The following is a 20,090-nucleotide window of genomic DNA, read 5'->3' as shown; positions in this document are numbered from 1 at the left end:
TCTAAAATCAGAAAGAATTGAATTCAATGTTTTTTGTTCATTTTGCTTGTTTGTCGGATTTTGGGATGGACTCTTTGGCTTTGCTTTTCTTCTCCTCATTGGATTTTTCATGTTCAAAGTTGCAGAAGCCAGATTACAAGCTCATTTTGGTTCAACTTCAGCAACTGTGCATTGCATTGCCATGTAATGTGATGCAATGCTATCTTTCTAGCTCTCCCTTTTTACTTCCTTTTGGATAAACAGACATATTAGGCAAGCATTTTGGAGCTTTCACCTAAATAACTACAGGTGGTGAGATAAGCTGCACAATATAATTGACCTTTCAGTATATTGTTGCACACATACCATCTATTTAGCAAATGCCCTTGTTATCAACAGCAGCCTTTTAAACTCACCTGAGCTAACAGGTATGTGCGCTGGTTACTCTGCTGCGCTTAAAATTTCTTTTTTGGTTTGCTACAATGCCTTTTCTGAAACGTTGTCTCCTTCTGCTGGAACACTGACTTCTTTCATTTAATGCCTGCAGACTATAAAAGAGAACCCAACCCAAAAAGTTTGGTTGATTAGTCTGTGGCATTCTGTTAAACTGTTGCTTATGGCGGTCTCTGTGAGCTTCTCAGCGACATTCAGCCAGCCAGGTATCCTGCCTGCAGTAGATGGAATGTGGCAATGGAACGCTGGCTGCGCGTGTCATAATAGGCTCTGAGCCTTTATATACCTGTGCACAGCAGCAGCCACCTTCAGTCTGCTGCTGGACAGCCAGCAGCAGCAGCAGCAGGAGAGGTATGTAATCAGGAGCCCTCCTGCTAATGGTAGACAGCTGCTCGTTCCACCCCACCCCCCGCCTTAATTGGTTCTCCTCCCTTCCAACGGTGTTGAGGCGGGTGGGAACAGCAGGGGGTGAAGGTGCTGTGTTTAAAGAGGTGGAGTTATGCAGATCTAAAACGCGTGGATTGCAGCAGCAGCAAGCCGAAAAGTGCAGACATGTAAGGGATCTAGAGGTTGACAACATGTCTTCTTAACGGGAGTCCAGGAGCTCATCTCCACAAATGGACTTTTCAGGATCCTTGGGTGGCTCCGTAGTTTGAAACCAATTCTGGTTATCGCTTCTCGGCCTTTTGGCTAAGATCAAGTGTAGTATCTGTTCTTATCAGTTTAATATCTGATACGTCCCCTATCTGGGGACCATATAGTAAATGGATTTTTAGAACAGGGAGATGGAAAAAGAGCTTGCTCTGTCCACTCCACGCATTGACCTGGTATTGCAGTATCTCCAGGACCGGTGCACCCCTTCTTTAATGCAGTTTCTAAAATCAGAAAGAATTGAATTCAATGTTTTTTGTTCATTTTGCTTGTTTGTCGGATTTTGGGATGGACTCTTTGGCTTTGCTTTTCTTCTCCTCATTGGATTTTTCATGTTCAAAGTTGCAGAAGCCAGATTACAAGCTCATTTTGGTTCAACTTCAGCAACTGTGCATTGCATTGCCATGTAATGTGATGCAATGCTATCTTTCTAGCTCTCCCTTTTTACTTCCTTTTGGATAAACAGACATATTAGGCAAGCATTTTGGAGCTTTCACCTAAATAACTACAGGTGGTGAGATAAGCTGCACAATATAATTGACCTTTCAGTATATTGTTGCACACACACCATCTATTTAGCAAATGCCCTTGTTATCAACAGCAGCCTTTTAAACTCACCTGAGCTAACAGGTATGTGCGCTGGTTACTCTGCTGCGCTTAAAATTTCTTTTTTGGTTTGCTACAATGCCTTTTCTGAAACGTTGTCTCCTTCTGCTGGAACACTGACTTCTTTCATTTAATGCCTGCAGACTATAAAAGAGAACCCAACCCAAAAAGTTTGGTTGATTAGTCTGTGGCATTCTGTTAAACTGTTGCTTATGGCGGTCTCTGTGAGCTTCTCAGCGACATTCAGCCAGCCAGGTATCCTGCCTGCAGTAGATGGAATGTGGCAATGGAACGCTGGCTGCGCGTGTCATAATAGGCTCTGAGCCTTTATATACCTGTGCACAGCAGCAGCCACCTTCAGTCTGCTGCTGGACAGCCAGCAGCAGCAGCAGCAGGAGAGGTATGTAATCAGGAGCCCTCCTGCTAAGGGTAGACAGCTGCTCGTTCCACCCCACCCCCCGCCTTAATTGGTTCTCCTCCCTTCCAACGGTGTTGAGGCGGGTGGGAACAGCAGGGGGTGAAGGTGCTGTGTTTAAAGAGGTGGAGTTATGCAGATCTAAAACGCGTGGATTGCAGCAGCAGCAAGCCGAAAAGTGCAGGCATGTAAGGGATCTAGAGGTTGACAACATGTCTTCTTAACGGGAGTCCAGGAGCTCATCTCCACAAATGGACTTTTCAGGATCCTTGGGTGGCTCCGTAGTTTGAAACCAATTCTGGTTATCGCTTCTCGGCCTTTTGGCTAAGATCAAGTGTAGTATCTGTTCTTATCAGTTTAATATCTGATACGTCCCCTATCTGGGACCATATATTAAATGGATTTTTAGAACAGGGAGATGGAAAAAGAGCTTGCTCTGTCCACTCCACGCATTGACCTGGTATTGCAGTATCTCCAGGACCGGTGCACCCCTTCTTTAATGCAGTTTCTAAAATCAGAAAGAATTGAATTCAATGTTTTTTGTTCATTTTGCTTGTTTGTCGGATTTTGGGATGGACTCTTTGGCTTTGCTTTTCTTCTCCTCATTGGATTTTTCATGTTCAAAGTTGCAGAAGCCAGATTACAAGCTCATTTTGGTTCAACTTCAGCAACTGTGCATTGCATTGCCATGTAATGTGATGCAATGCTATCTTTCTAGCTCTCCCTTTTTACTTCCTTTTGGATAAACAGACATATTAGGCAAGCATTTTGGAGCTTTCACCTAAATAACTACAGGTGGTGAGATAAGCTGCACAATATAATTGACCTTTCAGTATATTGTTGCACACACACCATCTATTTAGCAAATGCCCTTGTTATCAACAGCAGCCTTTTAAACTCACCTGAGCTAACAGGTATGTGCGCTGGTTACTCTGCTGCGCTTAAAATTTCTTTTTTGGTTTGCTACAATGCCTTTTCTGAAACGTTGTCTCCTTCTGCTGGAACACTGACTTCTTTCATTTAATGCCTGCAGACTATAAAAGAGAACCCAACCCAAAAAGTTTGGTTGATTAGTCTGTGGCATTCTGTTAAACTGTTGCTTATGGCGGTCTCTGTGAGCTTCTCAGCGACATTCAGCCAGCCAGGTATCCTGCCTGCAGTAGATGGAATGTGGCAATGGAACGCTGGCTGCGCGTGTCATAATAGGCTCTGAGCCTTTATATACCTGTGCACAGCAGCAGCCACCTTCAGTCTGCTGCTGGACAGCCAGCAGCAGCAGCAGCAGGAGAGGTATGTAATCAGGAGCCCTCCTGCTAAGGGTAGACAGCTGCTCGTTCCACCCCACCCCCCGCCTTAATTGGTTCTCCTCCCTTCCAACGGTGTTGAGGCGGGTGGGAACAGCAGGGGGTGAAGGTGCTGTGTTTAAAGAGGTGGAGTTATGCAGATCTAAAACGCGTGGATTGCAGCAGCAGCAAGCCGAAAAGTGCAGGCATGTAAGGGATCTAGAGGTTGACAACATGTCTTCTTAACGGGAGTCCAGGAGCTCATCTCCACAAATGGACTTTTCAGGATCCTTGGGTGGCTCCGTAGTTTGAAACCAATTCTGGTTATCGCTTCTCGGCCTTTTGGCTAAGATCAAGTGTAGTATCTGTTCTTATCAGTTTAATATCTGATACGTCCCCTATCTGGGGACCATATATTAAATGGATTTTTAGAACAGGGAGATGGAAAAAGAGCTTGCTCTGTCCACTCCACGCATTGACCTGGTATTGCAGTATCTCCAGGACCGGTGCACCCCTTCTTTAATGCAGTTTCTAAAATCAGAAAGAATTGAATTCAATGTTTTTTGTTCATTTTGCTTGTTTGTCGGATTTTGGGATGGACTCTTTGGCTTTGCTTTTCTTCTCCTCATTGGATTTTTCATGTTCAAAGTTGCAGAAGCCAGATTACAAGCTCATTTTGGTTCAACTTCAGCAACTGTGCATTGCATTGCCATGTAATGTGATGCAATGCTATCTTTCTAGCTCTCCCTTTTTACTTCCTTTTGGATAAACAGACATATTAGGCAAGCATTTTGGAGCTTTCACCTAAATAACTACAGGTGGTGAGATAAGCTGCACAATATAATTGACCTTTCAGTATATTGTTGCACACACACCATCTATTTAGCAAATGCCCTTGTTATCAACAGCAGCCTTTTAAACTCACCTGAGCTAACAGGTATGTGCGCTGGTTACTCTGCTGCGCTTAAAATTTCTTTTTTGGTTTGCTACAATGCCTTTTCTGAAACGTTGTCTCCTTCTGCTGGAACACTGACTTCTTTCATTTAATGCCTGCAGACTATAAAAGAGAACCCAACCCAAAAAGTTTGGTTGATTAGTCTGTGGCATTCTGTTAAACTGTTGCTTATGGCGGTCTCTGTGAGCTTCTCAGCGACATTCAGCCAGCCAGGTATCCTGCCTGCAGTAGATGGAATGTGGCAATGGAACGCTGGCTGCGCGTGTCATAATAGGCTCTGAGCCTTTATATACCTGTGCACAGCAGCAGCCACCTTCAGTCTGCTGCTGGACAGCCAGCAGCAGCAGCAGCAGGAGAGGTATGTAATCAGGAGCCCTCCTGCTAAGGGTAGACAGCTGCTCGTTCCACCCCACCCCCCGCCTTAATTGGTTCTCCTCCCTTCCAACGGTGTTGAGGCGGGTGGGAACAGCAGGGGGTGAAGGTGCTGTGTTTAAAGAGGTGGAGTTATGCAGATCTAAAATGCGTGGATTGCAGCAGCAGCAAGCCGAAAAGTGCAGGCATGTAAGGGATCTAGAGGTTGACAACATGTCTTCTTAACGGGAGTCCAGGAGCTCATCTCCACAAATGGACTTTTCAGGATCCTTGGGTGGCTCCGTAGTTTGAAACCAATTCTGGTTATCGCTTCTCGGCCTTTTGGCTAAGATCAAGTGTAGTATCTGATTTGCACAGCGCCTGTTGACTGCCCTTGAGGACGACCTGAGGAACTCTGTCCCCAGGGCGAGCCTATCGCACCATTCTGTGCTTTATGGACTCTTCCCTGGGGTTCATACCGTCGGAGCCATCCAGGAGGCTTGGCGCCTTATGAACTGCTTCAAGGATGCCGTTTGGGTCGCCAGGAACCGGCTCATCTTGAGGAGGGAGAGGATGTCCATCCAGGACTGCCGCAGGCTGATCCACAGCCTGCTCAGAGACTATTCCATCGAGGACGGTCCGGAGGACGAGGATGAGGACTAAACCCCTCCTCCCCCTCTCCCCTTATGTGTCTTGTCTTTCAATAAAGCTTCGGGCCTGTTATTTTCCCCTCCCCATCCCCTTTTTCCCAATCCCCATCCCTTATCACGGTTCGTCGTACTGTATTGATTGACATGCTTTTTCTTTCAGATTGAGTGTTTTGTGTAGCATAGGGGTGTGATGTGTCTAGTTAGTGCGTCGTATCCTCATGCTATGTAAATATGATGTAGAATTCTGGGTGTACTGGGCTGCGGCACTGTACACTGTCTGTTAACTTATTTTTTGTGCTAATAAAAGATATATTCAATCAAAAAATCTGTTCTTATCAGTTTAATATCTGATACGTCCCCTATCTGGGGACCATATATTAAATGGATTTTTAGAACAGGGAGATGGAAAAAGAGCTTGCTCTGTCCACTCCACGCATTGACCTGGTATTGCAGTATCTCCAGGACCGGTGCACCCCTTCTTTAATGCAGTTTCTAAAATCAGAAAGAATTGAATTCAATGTTTTTTGTTCATTTTGCTTGTTTGTCGGATTTTGGGATGGACTCTTTGGCTTTGCTTTTCTTCTCCTCATTGGATTTTTCATGTTCAAAGTTGCAGAAGCCAGATTACAAGCTCATTTTGGTTCAACTTCAGCAACTGTGCATTGCATTGCCATGTAATGTGATGCAATGCTATCTTTCTAGCTCTCCCTTTTTACTTCCTTTTGGATAAACAGACATATTAGGCAAGCATTTTGGAGCTTTCACCTAAATAACTACAGGTGGTGAGATAAGCTGCACAATATAATTGACCTTTCAGTATATTGTTGCACACACACCATCTATTTAGCAAATGCCCTTGTTATCAACAGCAGCCTTTTAAACTCACCTGAGCTAACAGGTATGTGCGCTGGTTACTCTGCTGCGCTTAAAATTTCTTTTTTGGTTTGCTACAATGCCTTTTCTGAAACGTTGTCTCCTTCTGCTGGAACACTGACTTCTTTCATTTAATGCCTGCAGACTATAAAAGAGAACCCAACCCAAAAAGTTTGGTTGATTAGTCTGTGGCATTCTGTTAAACTGTTGCTTATGGCGGTCTCTGTGAGCTTCTCAGCGACATTCAGCCAGCCAGGTATCCTGCCTGCAGTAGATGGAATGTGGCAATGGAACGCTGGCTGCGCGTGTCATAATAGGCTCTGAGCCTTTATATACCTGTGCACAGCAGCAGCCACCTTCAGTCTGCTGCTGGACAGCCAGCAGCAGCAGCAGCAGGAGAGGTATGTAATCAGGAGCCCTCCTGCTAAGGGTAGACAGCTGCTCGTTCCACCCCACCCCCCGCCTTAATTGGTTCTCCTCCCTTCCAACGGTGTTGAGGCGGGTGGGAACAGCAGGGGGTGAAGGTGCTGTGTTTAAAGAGGTGGAGTTATGCAGATCTAAAATGCGTGGATTGCAGCAGCAGCAAGCCGAAAAGTGCAGGCATGTAAGGGATCTAGAGGTTGACAACATGTCTTCTTAACGGGAGTCCAGGAGCTCATCTCCACAAATGGACTTTTCAGGATCCTTGGGTGGCTCCGTAGTTTGAAACCAATTCTGGTTATCGCTTCTCGGCCTTTTGGCTAAGATCAAGTGTAGTATCTGATTTGCACAGCGCCTGTTGACTGCCCTTGAGGACGACCTGAGGAACTCTGTCCCCAGGGCGAGCCTATCGCACCATTCTGTGCTTTATGGACTCTTCCCTGGGGTTCATACCGTCGGAGCCATCCAGGAGGCTTGGCGCCTTATGAACTGCTTCAAGGATGCCGTTTGGGTCGCCAGGAACCGGCTCATCTTGAGGAGGGAGAGGATGTCCATCCAGGACTGCCGCAGGCTGATCCACAGCCTGCTCAGAGACTATTCCATCGAGGACGGTCCGGAGGACGAGGATGAGGACTAAACCCCTCCTCCCCCTCTCCCCTTATGTGTCTTGTCTTTCAATAAAGCTTCGGGCCTGTGATTTTCCCCTCCCCATCCCCTTTTTCCCAATCCCCATCCCTTATCACGGTTCGTCGTACTGTATTGATTGACATGCTTTTTCTTTCAGATTGAGTGTTTTGTGTAGCATAGGGGTGTGATGTGTCTAGTTAGTGCGTCGTATCCTCATGCTGTGTAAATATGATGTAGAATTCTGGGTGTACTGGGCTGCGGCACTGTACACTGTCTGTTAACTTATTTTTTGTGCTAATAAAAGATATATTCAATCAAAAAATCTGTTCTTATCAGTTTAATATCTGATACGTCCCCTATCTGGGGACCATATATTAAATGGATTTTTAGAACAGGGAGATGGAAAAAGAGCTTGCTCTGTCCACTCCACGCATTGACCTGGTATTGCAGTATCTCCAGGACCGGTGCACCCCTTCTTTAATGCAGTTTCTAAAATCAGAAAGAATTGAATTCAATGTTTTTTGTTCATTTTGCTTGTTTGTCGGATTTTGGGATGGACTCTTTGGCTTTGCTTTTCTTCTCCTCATTGGATTTTTCATGTTCAAAGTTGCAGAAGCCAGATTACAAGCTCATTTTGGTTCAACTTCAGCAACTGTGCATTGCATTGCCATGTAATGTGATGCAATGCTATCTTTCTAGCTCTCCCTTTTTACTTCCTTTTGGATAAACAGACATATTAGGCAAGCATTTTGGAGCTTTCACCTAAATAACTACAGGTGGTGAGATAAGCTGCACAATATAATTGACCTTTCAGTATATTGTTGCACACACACCATCTATTTAGCAAATGCCCTTGTTATCAACAGCAGCCTTTTAAACTCACCTGAGCTAACAGGTATGTGCGCTGGTTACTCTGCTGCGCTTAAAATTTCTTTTTTGGTTTGCTACAATGCCTTTTCTGAAACGTTGTCTCCTTCTGCTGGAACACTGACTTCTTTCATTTAATGCCTGCAGACTATAAAAGAGAACCCAACCCAAAAAGTTTGGTTGATTAGTCTGTGGCATTCTGTTAAACTGTTGCTTATGGCGGTCTCTGTGAGCTTCTCAGCGACATTCAGCCAGCCAGGTATCCTGCCTGCAGTAGATGGAATGTGGCAATGGAACGCTGGCTGCGCGTGTCATAATAGGCTCTGAGCCTTTATATACCTGTGCACAGCAGCAGCCACCTTCAGTCTGCTGCTGGACAGCCAGCAGCAGCAGCAGCAGGAGAGGTATGTAATCAGGAGCCCTCCTGCTAAGGGTAGACAGCTGCTCGTTCCACCCCACCCCCCGCCTTAATTGGTTCTCCTCCCTTCCAACGGTGTTGAGGCGGGTGGGAACAGCAGGGGGTGAAGGTGCTGTGTTTAAAGAGGTGGAGTTATGCAGATCTAAAACGCGTGGATTGCAGCAGCAGCAAGCCGAAAAGTGCAGGCATGTAAGGGATCTAGAGGTTGACAACATGTCTTCTTAACGGGAGTCCAGGAGCTCATCTCCACAAATGGACTTTTCAGGATCCTTGGGTGGCTCCGTAGTTTGAAACCAATTCTGGTTATCGCTTCTCGGCCTTTTGGCTGCGATCGTATGACTGTACCTTGATTGGTGCGAGTCTCCTGGAGGAATCCGGACCCTTTTGTGGAGGATTTTCTGCTTTTTCCTGTGGTATTCCATACCGACAGAATCCAAGATGTCTTTTGTGAAGAACACCATCCGTTTGTCCGTGGATCCATCTGACCAGAACAAGAACAACGTGGTTTTCATTGTCCAAGACATCGTTGAAGGCAAAGCTGGAGCAAGACGTTCTGAGATCTTCAGTGTCAACGAATTTTCACGTCAAGGTAATTATGACGTTACCTTTATGGACCAGGATGTTTGCCTTAATGTCTTTGAATGGCTCCGTGGTCACTCTAGTGACCCCTGCTTGGAAGGAGTTAGATGGGAACCTTTGTTTGGTCTGCAAGAAAAGGAGGTGACTGTGACTGTCTATAACCCTTTTACAGACCCTGAGCTGCTGGAGTGCTTCCTCTCTCGCTACTGTGAATATGTGCGGAAGGGAGTGAAGCAAGTCAATTGTCTAGGAATCTTTAACTGTCAGTATAAATTCCGTGTGAAATTGAAAAGGGATCCTGACAGTGTGGGGGGCTTTAGACACCCTCCATCAAATTTTTCCGTTGCAGGCCATAGAGGTTTCCTCTTTTACCCAGGCCAGCCCATGTTTTGCCGTAGATGCTTTTCTTTCGGACATACCATGGTAACATGCCTTAAAGGGCATTGTTGCCGAAATTGCAGAAAGGAGGGGCATATGGCCAACCAGTGTCCAGAGGCCAAGTCCTGTGATGTCTGTGGGAGTAGTGATCACATGTATAAGGACTGTCCTATGAGTGCACCTAGACGTTCTGATAAAGAACAGAAGGAGGAGGAGCTGGAGAGGAGGCAGATGGCAAGCGCACTGAAAGTGCTGGAAAGATTGGAGAGGGAGGAGAGAGAGGGAAGGAGGCGGGAAACTGGTAGAGCCTCTCCCTCTACGGCGCCAGAGGAGGTGTCCCTGAGACCATGTTCTTCTTCTGCTGAAGAAATGAGGAAGAAGCGGAGGGAAGAAAAGGAGTTCTGGAGGGAAGTGGCAAAGGTGGAGAAAAAGGCAGTGTCTGCGAGAATATCTAGGAAAGTGGTGGAAGCAGAGCTGCCTGAGATGATGACTTTTGGAGAGGCAATGGACGCAACAGGATGTGAAGTGCAAATCTCGGAACCCGACAGTCCTGAACACCCTTCGGGTCCTGAAAACATTGAAGATTTTTCTTCGGAGGATGATAGGGGTGCAAAGAAGAGTCGTAGGGAGGATGGTGGGGGCAGTGATGATGCAGATTTTAGTGAGCCTCAGAGGAAGATCAGAACTGCCAGAATGAGGAGTGTGGCTGGTGAAGCCAGCGGGTCGGAAACCAGCTGTTCTGTTCTGATGGCGGAGGAGGATAGTGGTGGTGCTGGATAGTGTCACCATATAATATTGTAAATGTTTTTTCTTTTTGTCCTCTTGTGAGCTTTGGTTTAGGCCAAAGGCTATTTCTTTGTGTAATTGGTGAAGGAGTAGAAGTATTATGGGATTTACCATAGTGTTCCAAAACGTAAGAGTGTTTAAAAGTAAAGTAAGAAGAGCTGCTATTTTTGAGTTTTTAGCTATGCAAAATGCATCTATTTTTTGTTTACAAGAATGTGGGGTAGTGGATGGTGTGAAAGGGGATGAATGGTCTTATGGAGCGTCTGTGTGGTCGGGGAGTGCATGTAATAAGAATGATGGTGTGGGTATTTTGGTTAAAGGAAGGGAGGTTGTTTTGAGTGATTATTTGGTTATTGAGGTGGGGAGATGTATCCTTGCTAATTTTGTATACAAGAATGTAAAGTTTTGTGTTATTAATGTTTATGCGCCAGTTGAAAAAAATGAGCGCAAAAATTTATTTGAAAAAATTAAGCTTTTTGTTCCAGGAAGAATACCTGTGGTAATTGTGGGTGATATGAACTGTGATGTGGGGAGAGTGAATGTGGATGTGTCTGGGAAAGCATTATTGGAGTTAGTGAATGATTTTGGGTTGTGTGATATGCAGCGCGTGTGTAACATGAATCCTTTGTTGAACACTTTCTTTTCTGAGAGTGGTAGGGTACAATCCAGATTGGATTATTGTTTTATTTCTAAAAATATGGTTTCTGTTAATTATAGGCAGGAAAACGTTCTTTTTTCAGATCATGTGTGTATGTTGTGTGAGTTGGATATAAAAGTTGATGGAGTGTTTGGGAGAGGATTGTGGAAGTTAAATGTTAAACTGTTAGAGAATGAAGATGTGAGAAAGGAGTATGAAAGGCGGTATGAAGAATGGTGTAAGCATAAAAATGAGTTTGGGAATGTTTGTGAGTGGTGGGACTGGGTGAAGAAACAAACAAAAATGTTCTTTAAAAATTTAGGATACAAGTATGCAGCAATTAAAAGAGAGAGTTTTGTTAAACTGAACGCGTGGTTGAGCGTTTTGTATAAGTTAAGGGAAGGAGGAGTTGAGGTGGAGGAGGATATTTTAGAGGTAAAAAAGGAGATTAGTGAGTTTTTGTTGGAGAGAGGGAGAAGCATAGTGTTTAGGGCAAAGATTGATAAGATGGAGCAGGATGAGAAATGTTCTCGGTTTTTCTTTAAAAAAGTTTTTGGAAAGAAACAGAGTATGAGCGTGGTGTATGGAGCAGATGGAAGTGAGGTGAGTGGAGAGGATATGTGTGAAGAGGTGGCTAAGTTTTATGAGGATCTGTATGCAGTGAAACAGAGGGATGAATGTTTGGAGAATGATGTTTTGAGTGTGTTAGAGAGTAAGTTGAGTGAAGCAGAAAGAGAGAGAGTGATGGGTGAGGTGACTGGTGATGAGGTATGGAAGGTTATGTGTAGTATGGCTTTGAATAAGACGCCGGGGGAGGATGGCCTCCCAGTAGAATTTTATCGTGTGATGTGGGGTGTGATTGGTAAGGACTTTGTGGATGTATGTAAGTATATGTGGGGAAACATGGAGGTGACTGAGAGTATGCGTGCAGGTTTGGTTGTGTTAATTCCTAAGAAAGGGGATTTGAAAAGTCTGAGGAATTGGAGGCCAATAACGTTACTTAATTGTGATTATAAAATCTATGCAAAACTTATGGCTAATAGGATGCGTGATGTGATAGAGAGTGTGATTGGGGATGAGCAGTGTTGTGCGGTACCTGGGAGGCGGATTCATGAGTGTGTGTGTATGTTAAGAGATTGTCTATGGGATTGCATGGGTCGTAAGAAGAGTGTATTTTTGTTAAGTTTGGATTTTGAAAAGGCTTATGATAGGTTGTCGCATGGTTTTTTGTTCAGAGTGTTGTTAAAAATGGGTTTTCCGGCTGATTTTGTTGGGCGAGTGAGAAGTTTGTATGCGGGTGTTTATAGCTGTGTTTTAATGAATGGGTATGTGGGTAGGAAAGTGAATGTGTTTTCGGGTGTGCGACAGGGGTGTCCTTTGTCCCCTGTAGCATTTATTTGTGCAATTGAGCCATTGTTGTGTATGCTGAGGAAAGATAAGGTAATTCGTGGTGTGCAAGTGCCGGGAGGTGGAGGAAAAGAATGGAAGGTGAGTGGTTATATGGATGACGTGTGTGTATTATGTGATTCTGAATGTTCGGTGAGGCGGGTGAAGTTGTTAGTGTCTATTTTTTGTGGTGCATCTGCGTTTAAAGTGAATTGGGAAAAGAGTGAGTGTAAGGGTTTTGGAGGCGGAAGTTTAAGTAGGGATGTAGGTGTGAATGTAGTGAATGGACCTATTAAAGTTTTGGGTGTGAAGTTTTCAGAGAGTTTGGATGGGAAAGAAAGTTGGGATGATGCGAAAGGAAAAGTTGAGCAGAAGTTGAATTTTTGGAAATTGAGGAGTTTATTCTTTTTTGGGAAGATTTTAATTGTTAAGAGTGTGGTGTTGCCAATATTTTTATATATTGCGGTAGTATTTCCACCAGGATATATGTGTATGAGAAGCTTGAATAGAATTTTATTTGTTTTTTTGTGGAACTCGAAAATGGAGAGAGCTAGGAGAGAAATTTTGGTTAAAAGAGTGGAAAAAGGTGGTTTGGGTTTTCCGAATTTGGACGTGTTTTTTGGTGTGAATATCGTTGTGTTTGTTTTGAAAGTGATTAGGGCGGATGGAAAGTTTTCATCTATGTGTAGGTATTTATTTGGAGCGTATTTGTTTCGTTTAAAGTGGCAAGAAAGGGATTTGCGATGTCCGATTGCTTTTGAGGTGCCTGTATGGTATGTGTGAGTTTATAAGTTTTTGGTGAGGTATGAACTGTGTGATGCAGATGTGAGATTGCTGGAGAATAAGAAGGCTGTGTATAGGATGATTGAATGTAGAGAGGTAGAATGTGGAATAAATATGGTTAGGGGTGGTGATGTGCAGAAGGTTTGGAAGAAAGTGCGGATGAGTGGTATGACCAACAAACAGAGTGAAGTTGTGTGGCAGTCTTTACATGGAGTATTACCTGTGAGAGAGTTTCAGAGGAATAGAGGTTTGGTGAGGAGTGAAATGTGTCCAAGAAATGGCTGTGGTGGAAGGGAAAGTGTGTTGCATGTTTTTTGGAATTGCCAGTATGCTAGAGATGTGATTGGGAGAATGGGGCCTTTGTGTAAAGAATTGTGTGGTGTGAATTTGTTGTCTTTTGAGTTGTTTATGTTTGGTTTGGGAATATGTGATGGGACGAAGGAAAGAGTCTTGTGGTTGATGCTTGCATGTATAAAGGAAGTGTTATGGGATGTGAGGAATGTGTATGTGTTTAAAAGGAAGGAAATTGCTGTAAAGGATAGTGTGAAGGTGATTTTGGGGAAGATGTATGTGTGTTTCCTATGGGACAAAAAGAGGAGAGGGGAAGTGGATGCAGAGGGAATATGGAAAGTTAAAAAGTGGAGATATATTGTTAGTACCTCTTGATTTTTGTTATTGTTGTTTTGAAATATGAAATAAATATTTCCGATGATGATGGGGACAGCAAATTGCGTATTGGATTTGACGCAGCTGTTTTGATGGAATTTTCCTTTGTCTGGTTTCCATAGACTGTGGAATTTCCTCGTCTGAGGAGAAAAAAAAAAAAAAAAAAAAATCTGTTCTTATCAGTTTAATATCTGATACGTCCCCTATCTGGGGACCATATATTAAATGGATTTTTAGAACAGGGAGATGGAAAAAGAGCTTGCTCTGTCCACTCCACGCATTGACCTGGTATTGCAGTATCTCCAGGACCGGTGCACCCCTTCTTTAATGCAGTTTCTAAAATCAGAAAGAATTGAATTCAATGTTTTTTGTTCATTTTGCTTGTTTGTCGGATTTTGGGATGGACTCTTTGGCTTTGCTTTTCTTCTCCTCATTGGATTTTTCATGTTCAAAGTTGCAGAAGCCAGATTACAAGCTCATTTTGGTTCAACTTCAGCAACTGTGCATTGCATTGCCATGTAATGTGATGCAATGCTATCTTTCTAGCTCTCCCTTTTTACTTCCTTTTGGATAAACAGACATATTAGGCAAGCATTTTGGAGCTTTCACCTAAATAACTACAGGTGGTGAGATAAGCTGCACAATATAATTGACCTTTCAGTATATTGTTGCACACACACCATCTATTTAGCAAATGCCCTTGTTATCAACAGCAGCCTTTTAAACTCACCTGAGCTAACAGGTATGTGCGCTGGTTACTCTGCTGCGCTTAAAATTTCTTTTTTGGTTTGCTACAATGCCTTTTCTGAAACGTTGTCTCCTTCTGCTGGAACACTGACTTCTTTCATTTAATGCCTGCAGACTATAAAAGAGAACCCAACCCAAAAAGTTTGGTTGATTAGTCTGTGGCATTCTGTTAAACTGTTGCTTATGGCGGTCTCTGTGAGCTTCTCAGCGACATTCAGCCAGCCAGGTATCCTGCCTGCAGTAGATGGAATGTGGCAATGGAACGCTGGCTGCGCGTGTCATAATAGGCTCTGAGCTTTTATATACCTGTGCACAGCTGCAGCCACCTTCAGTCTGCTGCTGGACAGCCAGCAGCAGCAGCAGCAGGAGAGGTATGTAATCAGGAGCCCTCCTGCTAAGGGTAGACAGCTGCTCGTTCCACCCCACCCCCCGCCTTAATTGGTTCTCCTCCCTTCCAACGGTGTTGAGGCGGGTGGGAACAGCAGGGGGTGAAGGTGCTGTGTTTAAAGAGGTGGAGTTATGCAGATCTAAAACGCGTGGATTGCAGCAGCAGCAAGCCGAAAAGTGCAGGCATGTAAGGGATCTAGAGGTTGACAACATGTCTTCTTAACGGGAGTCCAGGAGCTCATCTCCACAAATGGACTTTTCAGGATCCTTGGGTGGCTCCGTAGTTTGAAACCAATTCTGGTTATCGCTTCTCGGCCTTTTGGCTAAGATCAAGTGTAGTATCTGTTCTTATCAGTTTAATATCTGATACGTCCCCTATCTGGGGACCATATATTAAATGGATTTTTAGAACAGGGAGATGGAAAAAGAGCTTGCTCTGTCCACTCCACGCATTGACCTGGTATTGCAGTATCTACAGGACCGGTGCACCCCTTCTTTAATGCAGTTTCTAAAATCAGAAAGAATTGAATTCAATGTTTTTTGTTCATTTTGCTTGTTTGTCGGATTTTGGGATGGACTCTTTGGCTTTGCTTTTCTTCTCCTCATTGGATTTTTCATGTTCAAAGTTGCAGAAGCCAGATTACAAGCTCATTTTGGTTCAACTTCAGCAACTGTGCATTGCATTGCCATGTAATGTGATGCAATGCTATCTTTCTAGCTCTCCCTTTTTACTTCCTTTTGGATAAACAGACATATTAGGCAAGCATTTTGGAGCTTTCACCTAAATAACTACAGGTGGTGAGATAAGCTGCACAATATAATTGACCTTTCAGTATATTGTTGCACACACACCATCTATTTAGCAAATGCCCTTGTTATCAACAGCAGCCTTTTAAACTCACCTGAGCTAACAGGTATGTGCGCTGGTTACTCTGCTGCGCTTAAAATTTCTTTTTTGGTTTGCTACAATGCCTTTTCTGAAACGTTGTCTCCTTCTGCTGGAACACTGACTTCTTTCATTTAATGCCTGCAGACTATAAAAGAGAACCCAACCCAAAAAGTTTGGTTGATTAGTCTGTGGCATTCTGTTAAACTGTTGCTTATGGCGGTCTCTGTGAGCTTCTCAGCGACATTCAGCCAGCCAGGTATCCTGCCTGCAGTAGATGGAATGTGGCAATGGAACGCTGGCTGCGCGTGTCATAATAGGCTCTGAGCCTTTATATACCTGTGCACAGCAGCAGCCACCTTCAGTCTGCTGCTGGACAGCCAGCAGCAGCAGCAGCAGGAGAGGTATGTAATCAGGAGCCCTCCTGCTAAGGGTAGACAGCTGCTCGTTCCACCCCACCCCCCGCCTTAATTGGTTCTCCTCCCTTCCAACGGTGTTGAGGCGGGTGGGAACAGCAGGGGGTGAAGGTGCTGTGTTTAAAGAGGTGGAGTTATGCAGATCTAAAACGCGTGGATTGCAGCAGCAGCAAGCCGAAAAGTGCAGGCATGTAAGGGATCTAGAGGTTGACAACATGTCTTCTTAACGGGAGTCCAGGAGCTCATCTCCACAAATGGACTTTTCAGGATCCTTGGGTGGCTCCGTAGTTTGAAACCAATTCTGGTTATCGCTTCTCGGCCTTTTGGCTAAGATCAAGTGTAGTATCTGTTCTTATCAGTTTAATATCTGATACGTCCCCTATCTGGGGACCATATATTAAATGGATTTTTAGAACAGGGAGATGGAAAAAGAGCTTGCTCTGTCCACTCCACGCATTGACCTGGTATTGCAGTATCTCCAGGACCGGTGCACCCCTTCTTTAATGCAGTTTCTAAAATCAGAAAGAATTGAATTCAATGTTTTTTGTTCATTTTGCTTGTTTGTTGGATTTTGGGATGGACTCTTTGGCTTTGCTTTTCTTCTCCTCATTGGATTTTTCATGTTCAAAGTTGCAGAAGCCAGATTACAAGCTCATTTTGGTTCAACTTCAGCAACTGTGCATTGCATTGCCATGTAATGTGATGCAATGCTATCTTTCTAGCTCTCCCTTTTTACTTCCTTTTGGATAAACAGACATATTAGGCAAGCATTTTGGAGCTTTCACCTAAATAACTACAGGTGGTGAGATAAGCTGCACAATATAATTGACCTTTCAGTATATTGTTGCACACACACCATCTATTTAGCAAATGCCCTTGTTATCAACAGCAGCCTTTTAAACTCACCTGAGCTAACAGGTATGTGCGCTGGTTACTCTGCTGCGCTTAAAATTTCTTTTTTGGTTTGCTACAATGCCTTTTCTGAAACGTTGTCTCCTTCTGCTGGAACACTGACTTCTTTCATTTAATGCCTGCAGACTATAAAAGAGAACCCAACCCAAAAAGTTTGGTTGATTAGTCTGTGGCATTCTGTTAAACTGTTGCTTATGGCGGTCTCTGTGAGCTTCTCAGCGACATTCAGCCAGCCAGGTATCCTGCCTGCAGTAGATGGAATGTGGCAATGGAACGCTGGCTGCGCGTGTCATAATAGGCTCTGAGCCTTTATATACCTGTGCACAGCAGCAGCCACCTTCAGTCTGCTGCTGGACAGCCAGCAGCAGCAGCAGCAGGAGAGGTATGTAATCAGGAGCCCTCCTGCTAAGGGTAGACAGCTGCTCGTTCCACCCCACCCCCCGCCTTAATTGGTTCTCCTCCCTTCCAACTGTGTTGAGGCGGGTGGGAACAGCAGGGGGTGAAGGTGCTGTGTTTAAAGAGGTGGAGTTATGCAGATCTAAAACGCGTGGATTGCAGCAGCAGCAAGCCGAAAAGTGCAGGCATGTAAGGGATCTAGAGGTTGACAACATGTCTTCTTAACGGGAGTCCAGGAGCTCATCTCCACAAATGGACTTTTCAGGATCCTTGGGTGGCTCCGTAGTTTGAAACCAATTCTGGTTATCGCTTCTCGGCCTTTTGGCTAAGATCAAGTGTAGTATCTGTTCTTATCAGTTTAATATCTGATACGTCCCCTATCTGGGGACCATATATTAAATGGATTTTTAGAACAGGGAGATGGAAAAAGAGCTTGCTCTGTCCACTCCACGCATTGACCTGGTATTGCAGTATCTCCAGGACCGGTGCACCCCTTCTTTAATGCAGTTTCTAAAATCAGAAAGAATTGAATTCAATGTTTTTTGTTCATTTTGCTTGTTTGTCGGATTTTGGGATGGACTCTTTGGCTTTGCTTTTCTTCTCCTCATTGGATTTTTCATGTTCAAAGTTGCAGAAGCCAGATTACAAGCTCATTTTGGTTCAACTTCAGCAACTGTGCATTGCATTGCCATGTAATGTGATGCAATGCTATCTTTCTAGCTCTCCCTTTTTACTTCCTTTTGGATAAACAGACATATTAGGCAAGCATTTTGGAGCTTTCACCTAAATAACTACAGGTGGTGAGATAAGCTGCACAATATAATTGACCTTTCAGTATATTGTTGCACACACACCATCTATTTAGCAAATGCCCTTGTTATCAACAGCAGCCTTTTAAACTCACCTGAGCTAACAGGTATGTGCGCTGGTTACTCTGCTGCGCTTAAAATTTCTTTTTTGGTTTGCTACAATGCCTTTTCTGAAACGTTGTCTCCTTCTGCTGGAACACTGACTTCTTTCATTTAATGCCTGCAGACTATAAAAGAGAACCCAACCCAAAAAGTTTGGTTGATTAGTCTGTGGCATTCTGTTAAACTGTTGCTTATGGCGGTCTCTGTGAGCTTCTCAGCGACATTCAGCCAGCCAGGTATCCTGCCTGCAGTAGATGGAATGTGGCAATGGAACGCTGGCTGCGCGTGTCATAATAGGCTCTGAGCCTTTATATACCTGTGCACAGCAGCAGCCACCTTCAGTCTGCTGCTGGACAGCCAGCAGCAGCAGCAGCAGCAGGAGAGGTATGTAATCAGGAGCCCTCCTGCTAAGGGTAGACAGCTGCTCGTTCCACCCCACCCCCCGCCTTAATTGGTTCTCCTCCCTTCCAACGGTGTTGAAGCGGGTGGGAACAGCAGGGGGTGAAGGTGCTCTGTTTAAAGAGGTGGAGTTATGCAGATCTAAAACGCGTGGATTGCAGCAGCAGCAAGCCGAAAAGTGCAGGCATGTAAGGGATCTAGAGGTTGACAACATGTCTTCTTAACGGGAGTCCAGGAGCTCATCTCCACAAATGGACTTTTCAGGATCCTTGGGTGGCTCCGTAGTTTGAAACCAATTCTGGTTATCGCTTCTCGGCCTTTTGGCTAAGATCAAGTGTAGTATCTGTTCTTATCAGTTTAATATCTGATACGTCCCCTATCTGGGGACCATATATTAAATGGATTTTTAGAACAGGGAGATGGAAAAAGAGCTTGCTCTGTCCACTCCACGCATTGACCTGGTATTGCAGTATCTCCAGGACCGGTGCACCCCTTCTTTAATGCAGTTTCTAAAATCAGAAAGAATTGAATTCAATGTTTTTTGTTCATTTTGCTTGTTTGTCGGATTTTGGGATGGACTCTTTGGCTTTGCTTTTCTTCTCCTCATTGGATTTTTCATGTTCAAAGTTGCAGAAGCCAGATTACAAGCTCATTTTGGTTCAACTTCAGCAACTGTGCATTGCATTGCCATGTAATGTGATGCAATGCTATCTTTCTAGCTCTCCCTTTTTACTTCCTTTTGGATAAACAGACATATTAGGCAAGCATTTTGGAGCTTTCACCTAAATAACTACAGGTGGTGAGATAAGCTGCACAATATAATTGACCTTTCAGTATATTGTTGCACACACACCATCTATTTAGCAAATGCCCTTGTTATCAACAGCAGCCTTTTAAACTCACCTGAGCTAACAGGTATGTGCGCTGGTTACTCTGCTGCGCTTAAAATTTCTTTTTTGGTTTGCTACAATGCCTTTTCTGAAACGTTGTCTCCTTCTGCTGGAACACTGACTTCTTTCATTTAATGCCTGCAGACTATAAAAGAGAACCCAACCCAAAAAGTTTGGTTGATTAGTCTGTGGCATTCTGTTAAACTGTTGCTTATGGCGGTCTCTGTGAGCTTCTCAGCGACATTCAGCCAGCCAGGTATCCTGCCTGCAGTAGATGGAATGTGGCAATGGAACGCTGGCTGCGCGTGTCATAATAGGCTCTGAGCCTTTATATACCTGTGCACAGCAGCAGCCACCTTCAGTCTGCTGCTGGACAGCCAGCA

The 20,090-nt window shown here is 44.3% G+C and overlaps 10 non-coding genes and 2 pseudogenes across 10 annotated transcripts; all 12 read left to right on the top strand.

Moving 5' to 3' along the window:
* Positions 1-1,102: 1,102 nt before the first annotated feature.
* LOC141204127 (U2 spliceosomal RNA) lies at positions 1,103-1,293 on the top strand. Its single transcript, XR_012275099.1, has one exon. It is a non-coding gene; the product is annotated as a U2 spliceosomal RNA (small nuclear RNA).
* A 1,115-nt stretch (positions 1,294-2,408) lies between these two features.
* Positions 2,409-2,598, top strand: LOC141204208 (U2 spliceosomal RNA). Its single transcript, XR_012275176.1, has one exon. It is a non-coding gene; the product is annotated as a U2 spliceosomal RNA (small nuclear RNA).
* A 1,115-nt stretch (positions 2,599-3,713) lies between these two features.
* LOC141203955 (U2 spliceosomal RNA) lies at positions 3,714-3,904 on the top strand. The gene has a single exon (XR_012274931.1). It is a non-coding gene; the product is annotated as a U2 spliceosomal RNA (small nuclear RNA).
* A 1,115-nt stretch (positions 3,905-5,019) lies between these two features.
* Positions 5,020-5,158, top strand: LOC141204432 (U2 spliceosomal RNA; annotated as a pseudogene).
* Positions 5,159-5,628: 470 nt separating this feature from the next.
* On the top strand, positions 5,629-5,821 carry LOC141204247 (U2 spliceosomal RNA). The gene has a single exon (XR_012275214.1). It is a non-coding gene; the product is annotated as a U2 spliceosomal RNA (small nuclear RNA).
* A 1,115-nt stretch (positions 5,822-6,936) lies between these two features.
* On the top strand, positions 6,937-7,075 carry LOC141204431 (U2 spliceosomal RNA; annotated as a pseudogene).
* A 470-nt stretch (positions 7,076-7,545) lies between these two features.
* LOC141204246 (U2 spliceosomal RNA) lies at positions 7,546-7,738 on the top strand. The gene has a single exon (XR_012275213.1). It is a non-coding gene; the product is annotated as a U2 spliceosomal RNA (small nuclear RNA).
* Positions 7,739-13,893: 6,155 nt separating this feature from the next.
* Positions 13,894-14,085, top strand: LOC141204346 (U2 spliceosomal RNA). Its single transcript, XR_012275283.1, has one exon. It is a non-coding gene; the product is annotated as a U2 spliceosomal RNA (small nuclear RNA).
* Positions 14,086-15,200: 1,115 nt separating this feature from the next.
* LOC141204162 (U2 spliceosomal RNA) lies at positions 15,201-15,391 on the top strand. The gene has a single exon (XR_012275133.1). It is a non-coding gene; the product is annotated as a U2 spliceosomal RNA (small nuclear RNA).
* Positions 15,392-16,506: 1,115 nt separating this feature from the next.
* On the top strand, positions 16,507-16,697 carry LOC141203954 (U2 spliceosomal RNA). Its single transcript, XR_012274930.1, has one exon. It is a non-coding gene; the product is annotated as a U2 spliceosomal RNA (small nuclear RNA).
* A 1,115-nt stretch (positions 16,698-17,812) lies between these two features.
* Positions 17,813-18,003, top strand: LOC141203953 (U2 spliceosomal RNA). The gene has a single exon (XR_012274929.1). It is a non-coding gene; the product is annotated as a U2 spliceosomal RNA (small nuclear RNA).
* A 1,118-nt stretch (positions 18,004-19,121) lies between these two features.
* LOC141203952 (U2 spliceosomal RNA) lies at positions 19,122-19,312 on the top strand. Its single transcript, XR_012274928.1, has one exon. It is a non-coding gene; the product is annotated as a U2 spliceosomal RNA (small nuclear RNA).
* The last annotated feature ends 778 nt before the right edge of the window (positions 19,313-20,090 follow it).

This window comes from Phyllobates terribilis, unplaced genomic scaffold (assembly GCF_046119375.1).
Source record: "Phyllobates terribilis strain yellow unplaced genomic scaffold, ASM4611937v1 Scaffold_134__1_contigs__length_4944459, whole genome shotgun sequence".
NCBI classification, from domain to species: Eukaryota; Metazoa; Chordata; class Amphibia; order Anura; family Dendrobatidae; genus Phyllobates; species Phyllobates terribilis.
The sequence above is the reverse complement of the archived record's forward strand: the minus strand, read 5'-3'. Positions and strand labels throughout refer to the sequence as shown.